Source organism: Eptesicus fuscus, chromosome 17 (assembly GCF_027574615.1).
Source record: "Eptesicus fuscus isolate TK198812 chromosome 17, DD_ASM_mEF_20220401, whole genome shotgun sequence".
NCBI classification, from domain to species: Eukaryota; Metazoa; Chordata; class Mammalia; order Chiroptera; family Vespertilionidae; genus Eptesicus; species Eptesicus fuscus.
Window position 1 is genome coordinate 59,792,653 of NC_072489.1, and position 15,090 is coordinate 59,807,742.

The 15,090-nt window shown below is 56.4% G+C and overlaps 1 protein-coding gene across 4 annotated transcripts in view; it reads left to right on the forward strand.

Annotated features, from left to right (window-relative positions):
* The window catches only part of CTBP2 (C-terminal binding protein 2), a 100,394-nt gene that overhangs the window by 26,387 nt on the left and 58,917 nt on the right, over positions 1-15,090 (forward strand). For 2 of the 4 annotated variants that reach the window (XM_054729239.1, XM_054729238.1), the window contains one exon: positions 9,015-9,118. The exons of 1 other annotated variant lie outside the window; for it this stretch is intronic. The gene's annotated coding sequence lies outside the window, so the exon portion shown is untranslated. Of the gene's footprint in view, positions 1-4,172; positions 4,227-9,014; positions 9,119-15,090 lie in introns of those variants that run through there. One more of the 4 variants, XM_054729241.1, reaches the window with a different exon arrangement.

Below are 15,090 nucleotides of genomic sequence, written 5' to 3' on the forward strand. Positions count from 1 at the left end.
CCAACTCCAGAAAGTCCCCCCATGGCCCCTTTCCGGCAGCACCCACTCCCACCGCCCACCCCCACCCCCGATCACATTGACCAGTGGTCGGCAAACTCCTTAGTCAACAGAGCCAAATACCAACAGGACAACGATTGACATTTCTTTGGAGAGCCGAAAACCGACTTCTGCGCATGGGCCACGAAGTTTCAATCGCACTGTACGTGCACGCCCGCAGGTGGTATTTTGTGGAAGAGCCACACTCAAGGGGCCAAAGAGCCACATGTGGCTCACGAGCCGCAGTTTGCCGACCACTGCGTTAGACAACCACGTTTTTACCCCAGCATGATGACTTGTGCCTGTTGCAGAATGTAATATATAAAGTACATATATGCACACATACACTACACACACAGGCCTATGTGTATATGCAGTATTACATTGTCATATATTACACCATCCATACCTTTCTGCAAAAGCGCTTTTTTAAAAAATTAATTCACCATGTTTTTGTGGGATTGGGATGTTGTGCCTGCATCAATGGCGTGTTCCCTTCACTCGGTGCGTCGTGTTCCACGGGGATTCTGTTGCCCCGTGTTTACTCACCGTGGACGGACACGGGCTGTGCCTCGCCCTGGACTTCTCTGGATAAGCCTGCTGTGGCCCGTGCTTGTACAGGACTTTTATGGACATATGTTTTCAGTCTCTTGGATAAATTCCTCGACGTGGAATTGCTGAGTTGTAGAATTAGGTGTATGTTTGGTTTTATAAAGCAGCCATAAAACTTTACACCACTGCCCATCGTGAAAACCGAGCTGTTATTTTAAGCCATTCAGCAGAAGGTTGGCTTTCTGCTGGAGAGGTGGAGGGCGAGGGAGCGGGCCGGCACCCACAGGGAGACTCCAGTCTGCCCGTGTGCCCTGCGGGGGGCGGCACCGCCCCGGAGACAGCAGCCGTGGCCTCCGGGTGTAGACAGGCCTGCTGCTCCGCCTTCCCGGGCAGCCAGCGGAGGATCGGTTTTTCCTGGCCGCGCCTCGCGCCCCCCTCTTTCCCCCCCCTCCCCCTCCCCCCAATGGCATGAGGATCGCAGTCTTTGCCTCCTCGTTCTTTTCCCGTCTGTGCCCACCTTTCTGTGCTCATGGCTGACAAGCTGGGTTTGACTCACTGATCTCCATGGAGCAGTCGCACGTGTGTTTCTAGATTGTTTCAGTGCGAGGTGCTGGCTCAGCGTGTGTGGTAGGTGGCTGGCTACCTGCAGGTCAGCAGCCGGGACATGCTGGCCTCGCGGGCCAGGCCTCAGCGGGACGGCCGGCCCGGCAGCTCCTCCGAGTCCCGTAGGCCAGTGCCTTGGGGGATGTGGTTGGTTAATAGGGCTACTAATGTGGATTCCATTTTATCCCGCCTCTTTCAGAAGTCATCTGAGGACTCCGCACAGTAGGGCTCTGTAAGGGGTGAGATTGGGGAAGGCTAGAGGTGATCAAGAATGCGAGCCCAGCAGCTGCGAGCATCAGGAGAGCTGGCTGTGAACAGGGCCGCCCTCAGTGGAACGGCCGCTGAGCCGCAGAGACCGTGTGTCCTGATGGCTCACCAAGGGGAGTGATTCACTGGGAAGCTGTGTCCTGGGACAGAGAGGACTCTGGCCATTGAGGGCTGGTGACACATGTCAGGCTGGTTCCTGCAGCGGCTGCTGTGCCACGTTCCCCAGGAAAAGCCAGGACAGACCCCGCGAGGTCGCTGCCTTTTTCTGCCAGCGCTGCGTCTCCAAGGTGATGTGGGCGTCCGTCCCGGCTCAGGGTGAGCGAGCGTTTGCAGCCCCTGTGGGCACTTGGTGTGGGCGCGCTTGTCACCCCTTAACTGACCCGAGTCACTGGCCTGCTTTTCTGTTGAGCGCTTGCTGTTGGCCTGGGGCTGGGGCAGGACTCCTGTTCCGGGGGGATGCTGCTCATGTTGGCTTTTTAACAAATGGTGCTCGTATCTAGTTACTGAAATCCTGGAGACACGGAGCTCACTGCTCTCCGGGGCTTCCCAGGCCGTTGGTGTTGACAAGGCTTGCGTTCCTCGTGCTGAAAGGAAGAGGAAGGCCGGAATAGGAGGCTTATCTGTATTTAAGTGTCTCAGAAGGAAGATAGATCTGCTCCGTGTTTAAATATAGCACGTGTTTGCTACCGAGTTGGAGAATCAGCAATCGAGTATGTAGGTCATCGACTGGGGAGGATGAGTTCCGAGTTCTTCTTGCATCCGAGGAGCACAGTCTCACCGCTGGGCCGCGATGCCGCGCAGAGTTGGGTTACACCGAGTTCAGCAGGAGGTCTGGGAGGGGAACAGGAGTCACGGGGGATCCCTTCGCCCCTTAAGGCATGAGGGGTGTGACTTGGTGCGGGGCCTGCTGGCCGCAGCCAGCCCGCCGCAGTGGCACTGGCCAGTCTCGGCTGCATGGAGAGATGGGCTGGGTCCGCGCCCCCAGGCGGAGCCCCTGGAGCAGGGGCGCGGGCTGTGCTTAATCAGGATAAATGCCAGCGGCGCATGTTAATGCGCTGGATGCAGACGCACTGTGCGGAGTTGCATGTTTAAAAGGGAGCTGCCACCGCCTTTGAAGGTATGTGACATTTACGAGATCTGCAGCCGGAGATAGCTTGACAGCTTCGAATTATGTTTGAGAGAGTTTTTCTTTTAAGAAAGAAAATGATTACTTCTATTTTAAATGTCATTGCGGAGACATAAACATGTTTAATCAAGTTATATATTTAATTCATGGAGAATGTGATTTCCATTCCCAGGGGAGGGCCCCTGGTTACTTCTCGGGCAGCCTGGAGGCTGGGCAGTGTTGGCGATTGGAATGCGGTTCGGCTTTCTGAGTAAGCGGCTACTTAAGGGTTTATAGAATCCGGGGGGGAAGTATTATTATTGAAATACGTTTTCGCCTGTACACGCACTTAGTGGCACATTTTGGGAGGGGGAGGCCCATTCGTGATTGTCACTGGGAGGCATTCGGGATCAGCTCCTGCGAGTGAATGGAAGAGTGTGACCCTGAGGACAGTACAGGCAGGGTCGGCAGATGCTTCTGTAATTTCCTTCTTTTGGCTCCTTTGACTCAGCGGGGAGTTATGGAGAGGGCTGGGTGACGTGCCAGCAGCTCTCCCTCCGTGAGAGGGAGGCCAGGCCGCAGGGGCGCTGGGAGGGCAGAGCAGAGCCAGGGGGGAGCTTTGGGTTGCTATAGTGTGACTGAGTTTTGTCACAAATGCTGACGTGGGGTTCGAGGGCACCGGCGAGGTCCCCAGGCAGCTGGGCCAGCAGCACTGTCGCTGTGGGTCGCCTGACTCTGGTGGTCTGCCAAGACACTCCAGAATCTTCTCGGAGGGAGCTGGGTGTTGGGAGGTGGCCAGCCCAGCGAGAGCCGTGTGCGTCAGCCCGGGCCAGTCTTGGCCTGCTCAGCCTGCTGCCTGCGGTTTCGGTTCAGCCAGGCAGGGTCAGGGAGCCCCGGAGTTCGCTGCCAGGGTGCCCACCCGCCCCGCGAGGGCCAGCCCCGGGCCTGGTGTTCCGTGCGCCAGGGCTGCTGGGAGGGAAGGGGCCCTGTGGGATGTGACCCTGGCGGCTGGGAGGCGAAACCAGTCAGTTGTGCCCATTCCCAGGAAAGAACTTACGTAGCCGGCGTCCTTGCCAAGTGCGGCGGAGGTCAGGGTTCAGGAGCTGGGAGCTCCGCCCGTGGCCGGGAGGGATGGGCCCCGGGCCGCTCTGAGTCAGCAGCGCCCTAAGCACTAGTCCCGGAGAAGGAATTCGTCCTGTTTATTGGTCATCGCCAAACAAACAAACCCCCAAAGGGTCGCCTACCTGTTCCTTTGTAACTAAAGTTGTTACTTTGAAGCGATTGAAGAATCGCACGTGGTCGTAAGGGAAGTGACACCCTTTACCTAGACTCCCCAGGGTAACAATTTGCAAAATGATGGCAACACCACCAGGAAAAGACTGACTCAGTCCACACACACTCAGGTTCCAGTGTGACATGTATTCACGTCCAGGCTGTTCACTTCCGTGCAATTGTAGGGGGCGGGGGATCCCGCGAGCACCACTGTGGTCAAGAAGCAGAGGAGTCCCAGCACCCCGGGGCCCCTGTGGTCTGTTTGCAGCCGCACCCGCGTCAGGTGGCCGCAACACATGGTTGTTTACGGAGCTGGCCTCCTTCCAAGACGCAGCTTGTTCAGAGAAAGTTCCAGAGTTGGCGTCCCAGTCCCGAACCCTGACAACCACAGGTCTGTTTCCCGTCTTTGTTAAGACGGTTACGTAAATGGAATGCAGAGGTGTGGGGCCTGGGGGGCGGGGGGCTGTTCCACTCCGGACAGTTCCCTGGGAGATGCACTCCATTGCTTCCGTGTCACTCCTTCGTGCCTTCTTACTCTGGAGGCCTGAGGGGTGCAGAACAGCCCTTCCTGACTGCGGTCAGGGGTGGGCATCTCTGGCCGCCACGCAGCGAGGCCCACGTCTCCGCGAGCGCCCGTGGGGTGGTTTCGAGGAGTCGCAGTGCTGCGTTGGCTCAGCTGGTGAGGAGACCGGCCGAGAGCCTTCCCTCCAGCTGTGTTCCCTCCAGCTGTTGGTCTGGGTTGTGTGGGGCCCATGGACTGAAATATGTGGAGAAGCAGAACTTGGGAGAAAGGGTCCCTCGGTATCCCCTCTTTATTAGCAGGAGAGAGAGTTATTCAACCATTTTCTTTTTTTAATACATTTTATTGAATTTTTACAGAGAGGAAGGGAGAGGGATAGAGAGCTAGAAACATCGATGAGAGAGAAACATCAAACAGCTGCCTCCTGCACACCCCCCACTGGGGATGTGCCCGCAACCAAGGTACATGCCCTTGACCGGAATCGAACCTGGGACCCTTCAGTCCACAGGCTGACTCTCTATCCACTGAGCCAAACCGGTTACGGCTCAACCATTTCCTTTTTATTTGGCTTCTTAGCTGTTTCTTCTTTTTATGTAAATATGACCACACCTCTCCTTTCTCCCTGGGGGCAGGGTGGGGCAGGGACAGACTGCTCTGTCAGATTGTCAGCACAGAGGTTTTGTGTCACTGCCGAGCTAACCCTGTGCCCTGATCAAATGGGGTGTCGATGGGGTACCTGGCAGCCAGGCGCTTAGAGAACACCTGCCTCCTCCCTGCCCTGGGCAGGGCACTCTTCCCAGACACCCTGTTGGTTGGTGGGGCTGTGTTCCCAGCAGCCTCCTCTCCTTCCACCCCTTCTGGAAGGTTCTGGACCATTTCACAGAGGCACGCATGCCTCGGCTGGTGGTTTTCCTGTTTAATTACCATTTGGAACCCGGAAAGACAGTTGCTGAGACACGGACAGTGTGGCTTGTGATGGGAGCTGACACCCGTCTCTCCATTGCGGGGCCCAGCGGGCAGGCTGTCCTCCGAGCCGGATTGATGTTGGGGGGCCCCGGTCCCCTGGCGAGGACTCTTCTCACTCCTCGAGTCTCTTCAGCGTTAACAAGGCGGCTCCCGGGCCCGGCTGACTTTCCTGCGGACGCGTGGGGCCAGCCGGGCTTCTGGGAGCCGGGGGTCGGCCTGCTCGGACCAGCTGCCCGCCGCCGCCGGCTGGGCCGCGGGTGTGGGAACAGCCGGAGTTCACAGGGGGACGCTGTGTGGGGCTGCTGCTCACCGAGCCTCTCTTCTTCCTTCTTCCGAAACTCGGCTCGCGTTGGCCTGATCAGCGGCACCACTTATCGATTCCCTCTGTGTTTACTTTTCCGGTCGTTTCCAAGGCTCCCTCCCCCCAGCCTGGCATCCTCCCGGCTTGTGTATTTCCCCAGCAGCCTGAGGCCCGGCGGATGGCACCGGCTCGGCCCCCCCTGCTCACCCTGCCCGTCCCATCCGCTGGCTGCGCGGGGCGCAGGGGTGGAACGGGGCGGCTGAGAGGCGGACCGGAGGGCAGCTGGATGGGGTGCATCTGGGACAGCGCGGGAAATAGTCTTGTTTGTTGTTTACAAAGTGGCTGCGTACCCAGACGTCCCTTAAAGTTTTCCACGCGCTGTCCTTATATTTTAAGACTAGAGTTCTAAAATCTTGACTGTTGGGTCTTTTCGCATTTTTAAAACGTAAAGCCAGCTGAGCATAATTAATATTACAGAATTTCCATCAACATTCTCGCTACAAAGACCGAGCATGCGCAGTGTCTTCCTGGAGGGCACGCTTACTGCAGTCAAAACTTGAGGTGGGGGAGGGGCGAACAGTGACGGCTGATTTGACCTTCAGCTCTCGGTGCCACGGGCTGTTGGGCTGTGGGGAGAATTAGCTTTGGGGGTGGCTGTTTCCCCCCTGAACGAAGGCTGATTGTTTCAAAGCTAAAGAAGATGGTTTGGTTCTGGTTGCGCTGTAGTGAGTGGAGGGGCGTCCCGGGAGGGATGACATGGCTACAGTCGGTGAAAGAACCTCAGGTCTCGCCGTGTAAATGCTGTCACCGTGCAGGGATGGGTCACTCCTCAGACGCTGTTCCCTCAGTTTGTCACATGACATCCAAACCAGATGTCCACGTGCTTCGTGCCCGAGGGGCTAGGCCTTGCTGGGAGTGAGTCCCTAACCCCAGCTGGGCAGGGGCCTGAATTACCGGAGGGAGTGGAGGCACCAACCCTGGCGACGTGGGCTTGTGCTGCCACAGGGCCAGCCGAGGGCATGGTGCCGATCTCAGTCAGCTGAGTCACCTCCGTGTCTGGCGCACCCGGAGTCCTCAGAGAGATCCTGCCGAGAAAATCTCCCCTGGCGACCCCCCGGGGACCACTCCGCTCTGCGCTGTCATCGGGCATCTGCAGACTCCTGCCTTCGTACCTCCTGTCTTTGTAAGGACTCTTTCGAACTTCGGGTAGCAGTGGGCACCCCTTTAACTAGTCTGACCATCTCCCAAGCCCTTTAGTGCTCCCATCCACTCACTCAGCTGTCTGCGCTCGGCCGTCTGTCTGCAGCTTTCGGATTTCTGTCTTGAAATTCCATGGAATGCCACCTCCTCCGTGAAGCCCTCTACACAGGCAGAGTTCCCTGTTCCGGGTTAATTTTACTGGGAAGCCTCTCAGAGCAAGACTGTTCCCACCGCTAAGATCAGGTGGATGGTAACATGTTCATTTGTCTTCAGACCTTTGTCTAAAAATAAGAAGTAATGTTACAGACACTACTAAGTTTTACTTCATATATGTATGAAGTAATATACCAAGTATATCAGGAAATTCATATATTTATATAATACCCTTACATATTTGAAAATTCATTGATTACATACTGTATATATCCATGCACATTTTCCTGTCTCCTGTGGAAAGCGTGCGAAACAGAAGGGAAAAGGAAGCCTATGGCACACTACAAGCCACACCAGCCAGGAACGTAAGTTCTATTACGCAGTTAGTTAAGTATTCGGTTTCCTACTATGTTCCAGGTATGGAGGAGCCCAGATATAAATAAAACGGGATCAGGGCGTTTATTTAGCCTGTAGACAGCAGCCTGGCATTCAACAAGGAAGGTATTACAGAAGATACAGGATGGGTTTTGAAGGGTGCATAGGAGTTTTCTGGGCAAGCTCTCACCACCTCAAAAATGTGGATCCTTGGCCATAGTAGATGCTTATTTAACATAAAACTGTTACGTCAGAGGCTTGGGACTCCTGAGAGCCTATACTAGTCCCTCCCTCCCTGGCACTAAGAGGCTGGGATGTCTCTGCCCCCCTTTCCTTGACTAGAAAATGGAATGTTTAAGGTGGTGGTTGGGAGGGGGGGGCGGGAGAGCAGATTCCTTCTTGAACTTGAGCAGGTCTTCAGAACCTCCTGCCACCGCTCTCCTACCCTCATGAAGGAGGACCTGGCTGCGTCCGCCCGGAGTGTCTGCCTCCTCACGTTAACATGACACGGGACTCTGGCTTTCGTAGATGGGGAGTCGGGGGCCTGGGAAATCCAGGCGTTCCTCTCTGATTTGCTACCTAATCCGGCAGGATACGTCACAGGATGGCTCCCAAGACTGTTTAAAAGAGGAGAAACTCTAATAAACTCTAGTTTCCTGAGATTGGAATGGTTTGAAAGGTAGAATGTGGTTGAGAAGGTGGTTACAGTAGTGTCAGACATTTTTAATATTAATCAGTCATAGGGATCCTGACCAATTATAAGGTGGGGTTGGCAGTGGCCAGCGCTGGCCACAGCCATTCATTTCCACCATCCACACCAGCCCTCCCTCCCTCCCGGGACTGGGAAAGGGTTCCTCACAGCGCAGACACTCCAGTTGCGTGGCAACTCCAACGATGAGGTTCAGGGTTCCGTGGGAAAGCCGCAGGAAAGGTGCGTGGCCGCCCCGCTGCCCAGGTGTTCGCCTTTCCTCTAAAGGAGCCCCTGCCCTCTGGCCCCTGCGCTCCGTGTGGACAGGAAGTGGGTCAGAGTATGCGGAAGGGCCCCTGTATCTGCTCTTCATTCCATGTATCGGAAAATAAATGTGAGTTCTCTTTAATGCATCACCTCTTTTCATATTGCATTTGCCAAGAAAGTGCAATTTTATTGAACATTAGGATTGAATTCTTAACTGAGTAATCAATTTGAGTAGTAAGTTAAAACGCCTTCTATTAATGGACAACTGCAACCGTTAATCAGAGTTGCAGTGGATTAACAGTTGTCAGCATTTATGCTAATGGAACTGGGCCTGGGAATCGCCGTGTAGCTCTACATTCCTCCCACAGTGGGTGATCCTTCTTGCTCGGCCGTATCGATTGTGTGCAGCCTTTGCTGGCTACTGGGAGACGGAGTGTATTTTCACGGCGATGACACGTCAGCTGCTGGTTTTGCACACGGGCTTCGTGTCGGGAGAGATGGAAAGGTCCATTTGTTCTGCTGCTCCACTGTTTAATGTGATCTGCGCTGTGACTAAAGCAAGACAAATAGTATTTTTAATGAAACCATTTAATAACCTCTGGAAGCCCGAGTCGAGGGCCCTGGGAAAAGGCAATTAAAGGATGGCTGGATGTAAACAGCACAAACACCACGGCTTCAGTTCCACTGACCCAGTTCCTTGTGCTTTCAGGGTTTCATCGCCGTAAATGGTTGTGAACCAATGAAGCTGGATTCCCTTAAAGAGACGGACAGCCCATCGCGGGAACCGTAGCATTCGTGGACAGATTTACTTTGGTGAGTTACTGTAAAGTGCCTGCAGGTAAAAGTTCAGGCTTTCTAGAACCCCCTTCGGAATGTGTTTTCAATTAGCGGATGACTATGGATCCGGCAGCCTCTGCGAGTTTCATTGGGATGTCCAATGCAGGGCCATATTGATTGCCGTTCCATTAATTGCATCTGGTATTTTCATTTATCAGAAGCAAAATACATGTAATTAACTGAAGCAATATAGTTCCGTGTGGAATGACTGCTGCTGCTGCTATAAAGATAAGTCACCGGGAACGCTGCTGCTAGGGACTCGGGTCAGAATGGGAGTCGTGGTAGGACTTCCTGACACGTTAATGACAAAGAATAAAGATGAGTTAGGAGACAGCCTCGTCCCCCTCGAGTCGTCGCACTGGTAGGTGCGCTTCCTTAGGGCGCAAGCAGCTTGCTGGCCACGCGTCTTCGGTGACTTACACTTCCATGGCCAGCCTCCCGGTGGCTTGAGCAGGCTCTGGCCGAGTCCTGGGGGGCAGTGGGGGTGTGAGTGAGCGGGTGGGGGGTGATGTGAGTGAGCGGGTCGGGGGTGATGTGAGTGAGCTGGGGTGTGAGTGAGCGGGTGGGGGGTGATGTGAGTGAGCGGGGTGTGAGTGAGTGGGTGGGGGGTGATGTGAGTGAGCGGGGGTGTGAGTGAGCAGGTGGGGGGGTGATGTGAGTGAGCGGGGGTGTGAGTGAGCGGGTGGGGGGGGTGATGTGAGTGAGCGGGGGTGTGAGTGAGTGGGTAGGGGGTGATGTGAGTGAGCGGGGGTGTGAGTGAGCGGGTGGGGGGTGATGTGAGTGAGCGGGGGTGTGAGTGAGCGGGTGGGGGGTGATGTGAGTGAGCGGGGGTGTGAGTGAGCAGGTGGGGAGTGATGTGAGTGAGCGGGGGTGTGAGTGAGCGGGTGGGGGGTGATGTGAGTGAGCGGGTGGGGGGTGATGTGAGTGAGCGGGGGTGTGAGTGAGCAGGGAGGCGATCAGCTCTGTCTGCACTCACGGGCTGTGGTTGAGAAAGTAGCAATGGAGTTCCGTCATCCCCGGGGCAGGGCAGGGGCCTGGCTTTAGTTTCAACACGCCCTTAGCCGTTTTGCACAAAACCTGGATCAGACCGCAGGTGGCAGCGCCCGGAAGTGATTGGGTTTATCCTGCTTTACAAAATGCTTCCCCGTGAGCTGACGTCACTAAAGCAAGAAGAAAGAGCGTGTGAGCACATTTCCCCAGAGTGTAAATAGGATGGAGCCTCCGTTTTAAGGAAAGGTCAAGTTCACCGCGGTGGCCTCAGTGTCCCTCGGAGCTGGGAGCGCCAGGGGGCAGCCGAGCTGAACCAACCAGCAGGGGCTCCCTGTCCCCGCGTCTCCCTCCATTCCTCCCTCCATGGAGGGGTGTCCGCTGGGAATGCCGACGCACCCGCCTGCCCTCTGGGGCCCAGCCTGTGGGTTGATGGTTGGACTGGGGCGGTCTCAGGGACCCCCCCGTTCAGGTGGATGGAGACGCCAGGACACCTTTCCTGGGGGCGGCCCGAGAGGACTTGCCCCGCCAGAGGCCACAGCGGAGCATGACACCCCCTTCCCGGAGCAGACCAGCCTGGGCCACCCCAAGCACCTCCGCGTTAGAGGCGGCGAGAGACCAGAAACGCCGTGGGGGCGTTTGTTAGTGAGTCACGGCGGCCCCTCTCAGCCAAAAAGCGCCCGTTCCCTTCCCGCGGGCCCTGCGCGCACGCTGGAACTGGCCCAGGGCCCTCAGAAACATTGCTGTGCCAGGTCTTTGTGGGGCTGGGTTTGGTGGGTCTCAGTCCCAGGTTTGGGGGTGCTGGGTTTGAAGGTGTTTTCGGGGGGACGGAAATAAATCCATCGGACTCCTGTGGGCCCACGGAGTGCGAGCACTGGCTGTGCCCCGGGCCCGAGGCTCACCTGCTGCGGGGGAGCGGGGGGTCCTCTTGTCTGGAGCCCAACCTTGAGAGCAGTGCTCAGTACACCTCACAGACACCGTGGGTTGGAAAACTACTTCCTCTCAAGATGTGAATGTGGAAGCTGATAGCGCAGGGATGAAATGGGCGTGTAAAATACCAACAGCGGTTGAGTAATAGCATTTTCATTTGACTCAACCTAATCATTGAGCCGCCGTGGGTTCTTGTCAGCGGAGGTCCCGATCTCCGAACGCTCACTTTGCATAAACGCGTCCGATGTCAGAAGGAAGTTGCAACACGCCTCCGGACCAGGTTCTTGAGCCCCGAGCGCCTGCCAGTGGGCTAACCTGCACCCCTGACCACCCTGGCATGTACTCACGGGGGCGTTCTCTCAGGTCCCCAGAAAGTACGTGTCAACTCTTGGACCTCTCCTCTATGGCGCGTCACTCTGGCAGGAAGGTGTACCCCACTTTGGGGACGGCCGCACACAAAGCCCTGCCTGTACTCAGTGCGAAGCCACGCCAGAGGGGCACCTGGGGTTGCAGCCAGGAAGGGCCGTGTTGGCCTGGGGCTCACTGCTGTGCCCGGGAATGGACAGGCCTTTTCAACGCAGCGAGCGGGAGGGCGGATGAAGACCACAGCTCCTGAAAAGTCGCAGCCTCAAAGGCCGGCCGGGAGTGCTGGAACCTTCTGCTTCATTGTTGTCGTCTCAGTAATGTTGAGTATGTCCTCATTTAATAGCTCTGTGTAAACCTATTGTTCTAGACTTGGTATTTAGGAATGTGGCTTTTTTTTTTTTTTTTTTAATAACTCCAAATCAAACACTTCAGCTTTCTCCCCCAGAGAGGCTCGCTCTGTGCGGACCGATGAGCGGGGACAGACTGCATCAGCTCTGCTCCTGCCATCCACTCTCCACTGGTCACTTGTTACCATGCGCCCTGCTTGGCCCACTTCTCCTGGAGCTGAGCTAGGTCTCCGTGGGTTCACACGGGTCGTTGTTTGTCTTGTGCTGTTTTGTTATTGAGCATTAATATTTATAGCGGCTCCCAGTCACCTTGTAATTTTAACAAAAGCGTCAGGGAAAAATAAGTGCTTTTTGTTAAAGGTCTACAAACGAGTGGGAATGGAAGTCAGCCTGGCTTTGTTCTGTGAGATGATGGTGGGTAGTGGCGGCTGTGGTTTGGCAGAGACACCGCCGAGCATCCGGCCGCCTGCACCGGAGAAGCTCCCGCGCCGTTAGTGACAGATCTCCATCGCCGCGCGAGGCCCTAGGGAAAGGCCATCGGAAGCCCCCAGGGCGCTGCTGAGGCGCTTGGTGGCCGAAGGGCCTTGCCTAGGTCTGTCCTGGGGACCAGGCTGTGGGCCATCTGAAACGGGGCTCCATCGGGCCAGCAGGCTCGGTGACGTCTCCTCCCCAGTCATTAGGGCCTCGGCCCTGTTTCTGCCCAAACAGATTTCTTTCTTGGAAAACAGAGTATTGCCTTCGTTCAGAACAAACACCCACCCCTGGGGGCTCCGGCTGTTGGGGGGCAGTGGCCTCTCGGCCTGCACTGGGCCCTGCGGCCCTGCTCTGTTCTCAGCCGCAGGCACGCATGCCCACACGGAAACCACAGCCAGAGGCAGAGGCCAGGCCCCTCATCTGCGGGGGAAGGTGCGGGAGCCGCAGCCAGCTCCTGCGACAATGGAGCGCTCCGCCCGAGGGGCTCCGGCTGGAGGGCAGCGTGCTTGGTTCTTGGGATTTGATTCCTGAGCTGCAGATCCAAGTTCACTGGGAGCCATTCCCTGGGAGGAGCTGACGCAGCCCTCCTTTCCTCCTGGCGAGGACCAGAGAGTCCCCCATCCTGTCCCCTGGTTCTGTTCCCAGTGTCCTCATCCCGCCACAGGGCCGCGCCCCACCCGACTCCTCCTGGTGGGCTGCTCTCTGCTCTGTGGGCTGTTCCCTCCTCCGCCCCTCACAGCTGCTGGTTCTAATCAGCGGATTTACCAGCCAGGGAGGCTCAGAACCAAACAGGGTCTTCATTTCCCCTCTGTCATCCGGGGTCTGGAGTCAGCAAGCCTGCCTGGACTTCCCGGCTTCCTGGCCAGGGCGGGCCCCGCTTGGGGGGGGGCAGTGGTCTTCTCTCCCCTGGTGGGTGGGCGGGGGGTCGTGACTGAGCCCCCCATCGAGGTGTGATGCTGGGTAGGCGGGAGGTCCACCTCTTTTCCGAGATGGTTATGGTGCTGGCTGGCTGGGATCCCACTTTTACTGCGATGCTCAGATCACTGCGCCCAGGTTAGGGGACAGCCAGAGGCGGATGCCCGAGGACTGATGGCCATTGTTTCTGAGGCTCGGAGCCCGCATGTGTTAAAGGGAAGGAGAATGGGGGGGGCGGGGGCGGACTGCCAGGGTCAGGGCGGCCTTTGTTGCAGGAAATGGTTATTTTCTGGTCACTGTAAGTTTCAGGTTGATGATGTGGAAGTGTGAATGGGTAGGAAATTAGCTTTCTCGTAAAAAATAGAGAGGAAAAGGGTATGTGTGTGTGTGTGTGTGTGTGTGTGTGATCTTTTTGTTTAGTATTTATGTGTTACCACCACTGCAGTCACTGCTCCCAGCGTGCATTAGACCAGCGGCATTTTCGTTAGCGTGGTCTTAGTTCTAGGCGGTTTCCGTTTATACTTCCATCTAGGTTCTCACGGAGGGACACACCACTCCCGGGTTCGAGTAGCAGCTTCCCAGCAACAGTTGCTAAAGACCCACTTTGCAGCCCAAGGAACGGTCCTTGTGGCGCTGATGGAATCTGGCTGCTTGGATGTGTTTCATCTCAACTCCGCTGTCCCTGGGGGGGGGGGGTGTCCCCACGCCTGGTGCCCGTGGCTCCCTCCTCACCTGCCTTCTAACTCCCACGGAACACATTTGCTTTATTTATTGAGTGACGCATTTATTTTTGGCAAATGGCAACTCCCACCTGGCCTCATGCTGTTAAAAACGCAGCCTTCTTGGTTAGCGGAATGCGTTCTTGCCACGTAGCAATTAAGATAATTCCCCGAGACTTGGACCCGTTAAGGATAAGTAGGAGGTTTTAAAAGAAAGTGCTGCGTAATTCAGCGGGTTTTGTGTGAGCACGTGGGTGACACGTGTGAATGTGTGCCCCGAGCGGGCTCCTGCGTAAGCAGGTAATGAAAGGGCACGTTTTCCTGTGCTTCTCCTGAGAGGCAGCCGAGCGGTGACATTTATACATATTTCATGATGCGGTTTCCTTAGGCCCCGGCAGCAAACAAATCAATTTCTCAGCGGTGAACTGTTTAAAAGAACAGCAGCCACCTGCGGGGTGGGCTGCAGAACCTGTCAAGTTCATTATGTGTGGCCAGAACAACAGGAAATAAATGTGGGGGGAAACAAACCAAGGATGAGCAGCAGTTCTGGGCGTCTGGTTACGGTGTTTAATTTCCGCGTCTTCATAAATGTGTCCTGAGAACAGGGCTCCCACTCGGCACCCCCACTGCTCTCTCTCTCAGGCCGACGGATCAGCCCCCGTAGCTTCCATCCCGGGGTCTGTTGGGAGCGGGCCTTGATGCATTGGACGGGATCGCACTGCCGTTTAACGTCGGAGATTTGCAGAAAACGTGGCAAAGAGATCAGGTTCCCGGGCCCAGGAACTCTACACCTTCTCTGCGGCGCCGCCCCTCTCCCGCTCAGCTATACGGTGTTTAACTGATGGGAGCCCTTTGTCGGTCTGGCCCGGTGCAGCCTGCAGCTCCTTGGGAAATTCAGCTGAAGCTTCCAAGGCGGGGGGCTTCCCTGGTCTTAGGAGGAGGCCGCGCTCCGAGCGGCCTGGCCCTCTCAGGAGGGAGCTGGGCCTGGGCAGGGCAGCTTTGCGGATCGCCCCACAGCCACAGTGACCGTGTCCCGCCCCTCTGCGGACCAGATGGATTGCTTCCACACTGCATGGCCGCAGGGGCGAAAACGTTGTGGGGACAGCACTGTGCGAGGGCAGGTTCTGTGTCCGTGGTCGGCAAACCGCGGCTCGCGAGCCCCATGCGGCTCTTTGGCCCCTTGAGTGTTCTATCGCCACTTCTTCAAAAC